Source organism: Melanotaenia boesemani, chromosome 4, assembly GCF_017639745.1.
Source record: "Melanotaenia boesemani isolate fMelBoe1 chromosome 4, fMelBoe1.pri, whole genome shotgun sequence".
Lineage (NCBI taxonomy): Eukaryota > Metazoa > Chordata > Actinopteri > Atheriniformes > Melanotaeniidae > Melanotaenia > Melanotaenia boesemani.
In genome coordinates, this window is record NC_055685.1 from 5,164,085 (window position 1) to 5,169,672 (window position 5,588).

General features: G+C 35.5%; 2 long non-coding RNA genes across 3 annotated transcripts; one reads left to right on the forward strand and one right to left on the reverse strand.

Moving 5' to 3' along the window:
• Window positions 1–259: 259 nt before the first annotated feature.
• LOC121638902 lies at window positions 260–3,232 on the reverse strand. The gene is made up of 3 exons (XR_006010101.1): window positions 3,185–3,232; window positions 1,432–1,547; window positions 260–297 (listed from the first exon to the last, which is right to left on the reverse strand). It is a non-coding gene; the product is annotated as an uncharacterized LOC121638902 (long non-coding RNA).
• A 203-nt stretch (window positions 3,233–3,435) lies between these two features.
• On the forward strand, window positions 3,436–5,242 carry LOC121638903. 2 transcript variants are annotated; one of them, XR_006010103.1, is made up of 4 exons: window positions 3,436–3,483; window positions 4,039–4,146; window positions 4,613–4,640; window positions 5,007–5,242. It is a non-coding gene; the product is annotated as an uncharacterized LOC121638903 (long non-coding RNA). The 2 variants fall into 2 exon arrangements; XR_006010102.1 differs by lacking the exon at window positions 4,613–4,640.
• Window positions 5,243–5,588: the final 346 nt, after the last annotated feature.

Genomic DNA, 5,588 nt, shown 5'->3' on the forward strand with positions numbered 1-5,588 from the left:
GAGGTGGACTGGCCTGCTTGAGGTAGGGATGGAAGGTTGTAGAATCTTTGAGCAGCTGCAGCTGTTTTCTTCATGTCCTTCTTTGTAGCCTTCTTGGTATCCATCGTTTTGTCAGCTGTTCCAGTGAAGTCTACTGTGGCTTTGTAAAACTTGTTATCAGACCACCTTGCAAGTACTTCTTCTCCTGGTTTCAGATCTTTGAGGCAAGCAATGGGTTATCGTCTTTGTTTAGTACATCACAGACATTAAAAATTTTTGCTGTGTATCCATCTTCAAATGTCAAAAATACAAAAAGTCCTGAAAAAAAACACACAGTATAAAAAAAAAGAAAAAAAGAAGAGATTTTGAGTAAACCAGTACACTCTGTCTTATTTAAACATGCTACTATATCTTAAAAGTCTCATTTCTGATCATCTTTGCATAGCTAAAAATATCTCTTCACTTTAGTATTCAACTAGGGTTAACTTTATTTTTTTTTACATTTGCTTCACTCATGCAATACTTTTTGATTTATGGACTATGTATTCTTTCTTTTCACTTTGTTTTTATTCTTTCATTATTTAATGATCATGCATTTCATTTTATTTTATTTTTGACGCATTGTCTATGAAACACTTGGTACTGAAATTCAGGTGTTAGGTGTTAATTAATATTTAATTAGTTGGACTATTATTATTCATGTGTTCAGCAAGGAAACTATGGAGCCAATTCACCAGAAGTACAGAAAATAAATAGGCTGTAACTGAGTACATTTGTATGGGCCAGATCCTGTTTCTGGTTGTTTTTTTTAACAATTTATTGTTGGGAGGGAATTTTTTGGTATTATTGTCATTGATTGTTCTGACTTTCTTTAAAAAATGTCATGCCTTTTTTTTTTTTTTTTTTTGCTGTGGTATCGAAAATAGTATAGAGTATTTTCCTGGGTATCAGTACCCACAGATGGAAGGAGATCACTACTGCCGTATTTTTGTTTGCTGCTCGAACTTGAAGGAATAATAAAAAGTTTTTTATTCGCATTTATTTACCATCACGTCTTGCTTGGAAAAAAGTTTCAAAAATAAAAGAAATATTTAGTAAATACTGCCTTTTTTTTTATTCAGTATATCATTTCAAACTGCATTTCCACATAGCAATTTTATATTAACTATTCATCAATTGAAATTACCAAAAATTTCTATATCGTGATGTATATTGTTATCAGGATATAAAATGAGCTATATCGGGATATGAGATTTTGGTTATATCACCCAGTCCTAATCCTGCATATCAACTTTGTTCCTCAAGCTGACAATATATTGATAATAAAAATCCCAGAGATAAGACACCAGAGACGGTCGAAGACTTTGGTCATTATAGCGTCCAAAGTAAGTTAAAAATAACAATCACTTTAAAAAGTAGCTAAGATGTGTAGTACAATAATAACTCAATTACCATGTTGGTCATCTCTGGGTGAGCCGGGATCTGGTTCATAAAAACTAAGCTTCTTCGGTGGGTTTCGCGCTCTTTTGGGCATCTCTTTTTTATTAATTCTTGCTGGGGTGTTCATTCTGTGAAAGAAATAAAAGTACAACATATTGTATTTATTTAAACGGGTCTCACTGCATGAGACCACAAACTTTTCCTATCATTTACAATTTAGGTAACTCCAAAAATGTCTAGGGCCTGCTGTTTGTAGAAGTAATAATCCCAAAGTTAATCCTTACACATAAAGAGTGTGTCTCAAACCGCGCACTTACGTGAGTGCACTGGAAGGTAGTGCGTAGTGCGCACTAAGCACTACCTTCTGTAGTGCACACTATCGTGGGTAAGTCCTGATCCAAATTGAGCACTAACGTTTTGCACTTACCGGTAGTGACGTACCAGCTTAGCAGCGCCGCTCTGTTAATATACCTTTTTTTTTTCTTCCAAAATCCAAAATCACGTCAACATACGTGTTTGCATGTCATACTTTTATGCTAAAACAGCTTTTAAATAAGCAAAGATATCTTAACTGAATTAAAGTAGCCTACTTTACATTATACATTTGTTTTCATTGGTGTTTACACTGATACCGTTCACGTCTGCAACAGGAAACCGATTATACTAGAAATCATCATTTAAAATATGAAATGCAGTAATGAAGACGCTAAAACAAGGATGCAGAAAACATTTTATTTAAACTTTTAATTAAATCATTTCTCTCTTGCCGCCTCCTCTTCTCCACAGCAGCGTCCTAGCCCGCAGGTGGTAAATGCCTCAGTGCCACTGCTGGCTCGGTAGTTTGATGCCACAGTGACCTACGGTGAACACAGAATGGAAGTTTATATAAATGCAAACATGATTATGTACTTTATGGGTACTTTGTACATCACTTTAGATAAGCGTCTGCAATCAGCTACTGCTTCGTCAGCGGTACCATCGAAACGGGCGGGTTCTCTAAACCAGCGGTGTTTCCTAATCAGTTTTCAGATCAAGGACCATTTCGTTTACGCCAGAGACCCCGCAGTGCTTAATTTGGAGGTTCAGCAATCATGAATAAACATACGGAACCTATAGCATTAATCATTTTTAACACTTATAGCCCATCTAGATCCGCGAAATCGGGTATAAAACTGCTAACATTAACGTTGCTAACTCTACTGCAGCCTCCAACAAATGATCAGATCCATAACTGTCATCAGGGATAGAAGAGATACGAAGCATGCTGCAGTATATTTTAGAATTATAATCAAATATCTTCATACTTACAACAGTAGAAAACAGCCTCCGCCTGCTTCGGTACCGCTGAGTCGGTGGCTGCAAGCTCTGAAAAACTGGTTGAAAGTCCCTCCCCTTCCGCTTCGTCAGCAAGATGGCGTCCGTTTAGTGCGTGTAGTGTCCATCGTTTCGCACTAGATTTTTGGCCGAGTTTAGGGTAGCATCCGGGTACTTTCAGTGCACTTAGTTTTTACTGAAATTTCTGTGTCAGCGCACTAAGCACTTAAATGTAGTGTCCGAAGTATAGAAGTGCGCGGTTTGGGACACACCCAAAGACTTTTACTGCAGTTAGCTGACGTTAGCTAACCTTAACACATGCATGGCATCCCTAGCTAGCTTAACTATTTGCCACATATGGCGACCAGTTTCTTCAAAGTGTATCAGAAACAGCATAAACATTCGCCATCTAAATTTTACCCAAATTGCGTTTGACAATGATGTTGCTTACCTTCTTTTTTCAGCTGCAACGATATCTTGCTCCATGCCTCTTGCCAGCAGCTCCATACGTTAACATAACGTAACCGTACAACCTAACGTCGGTAAATCAGCACCTCCCACCCCCACGTTGTGTATTAACCAATGGCAATGCAGCATTTGTGACTGACGGCTCTCTCCTCTAATGCTGACTTTGGAGCAGCATCAGCTACAGGGTTCAAAGTTTACAGTGTTTTTGCGCCAAATGCAGCTCGTTACAGAAAACAAGGATGCAGCATCTATAAGCCATGAGTGGATACAGTTACATTTTTAGTAAGTGAATAAATTTCCTTAATAATTTTCTTTATAAATTGTTTTAATTTTAGTTAGCTTTATAAATGTGCAATACATTTTCAGTTAGTTCCTAAATTTTGCAAAGCCTTGGCTTTTAATTTAATTTCAGTTAACTGAAATTATTTTTACACCTCCGTTATTTCAATATCATGTTACTTAGTTTTCATTAATTATAAAAACCTTAAGATACCCTAATAATAAAAAGGTTGTAAGGGTAAGCGATTATTGCATGCCAGCTAGAGTTCTTCCATTGTGCGTTTGGTACCTACCAGCTTCTAAATGTCACAACCATGATTGTTTTCATTATGATTATGATTTAGTCAACTTTATGTTATTCAATTTAACTTTAATAGGAAAGGTTGCACATGTGTATAATTAAAACATGTATATAATGTATAACCCGCCGATGCAAACACTAACTCATCCCAGTTTGAACAGCTATGAGACTAATGTATTAGCCAGTCCACCACCTTTATAAAGTAAGAGAAACTACTAGAGGATATGTGCTTATTTCTACTGTTAAAATTATTTCAGGCAAGCAGTTGGTGCTAAATACATTTGAAAATGGCACAGAGGTACAACTCAAGCTGGAGGAGAAAAATGAAGAGCCAACAAACTACTTGCAAAAGATACAGACGAAAGGTAAGGAAATTTTCATTTGAATTATTTTCATATTTTCACCTGCAGTGATTGAATATGAGTACATTTACTCAAGTTCTGTATTTCTGTACAATTTAAGATGTTTTTACTTAACTTGCCACTTAGTATTTGCACACCACTATATTTTGGTTAACTGGTTGGTTTGGTTAACAACTAAATTTTTGTTTGAAATGACACTCTCTTAAAAACCGTATTTATATGTAGGATTAGCAAAATATTAAGAGCATGTCTGATCTAATACAGTTCAACAGCACCACAATTTACAGTGTCCAAAATGACCATATAAGTAAATTACCACCTCTCTCAAATAGCATCAATATATATTACCATTTACCTCATGAAGGGAGGATTTATAGCAGGATTTCTCATGTACTGCATTTGCTTAACCGAGGTATGCCTAATAAATTTGCATGTGATTGCTAAATATGTTATTATTCTCTGTTTTCAGCAGGGCACACAAGGACTAGAGAGCAAAGGTAAAAAATGTAAAAAACAAACTAACTCCATTTTATCCAGTTTCCAAGATAGCACGTAGTTTTATTTATTCAGTGGAAACTGCATGTTGTAAAACTTTACATTTTGACTGACTGCAGTGTTACTTCAAACAAATGTTAATGTATCCAATAAAATACTGTTACTGAAGTGAGTGTTTCAAACCTCACTTGGTTTGACAAAGTTTTACTGGCAGCTCAGGTTACTATAACACTTTGATAGTCTAGTAATTAGTAATGTGTTTCGCATAAGTACTATGAAATATAACCATGTTGAGACTACTAAGCTATAAATGCACCAATACTTCTTTTCAACAAAACCAAATTGATTCATTCATTTATTTTTTCTAGAATCAACAAACTGGAGGTCAGATGATTGCTGTACTGAGCAAGTGATCAGTTCTGCTAATCTGGAAGCTGATGACGCTGCTGATCTGGAAGACTCTTCGATCACAAATATGTGTGACCTCCATTACACCAACCATTCATCCTCCCAGTGCTATGGCAATAAATTGCTGATGTTTTGATTTTACAATGTGTTTTATGTGTTTCATGAAAAAAATCTGAATTACGTGCAGTGTAAAACTTCAACTTATTAATAGAAAATGTAAATATAAACAAAAATTATATATATATATATATATATATATATATATATAAAGCAAAGGGGGTCTTTACAGCCTCCAATCAGTTTTTATCAATTCATTTTGCATACAATAATACACAATACAAAATATATAATGTGGATTATAAAAAAATGTCAACATGATATTAGATATTATGAAACAATCTAAGTTTGAGAATTTAATGAGGGGTTGTGGAGAGCTCTTCCTTTGCTTTGTCTGAGAGTTTCAAATAACGTCCTGACAGAAACAGGGGTCCTTTTGTGCATGAACGGCGTTAGCAAGGAGAATCGGCTGCCCAGAGATGGCT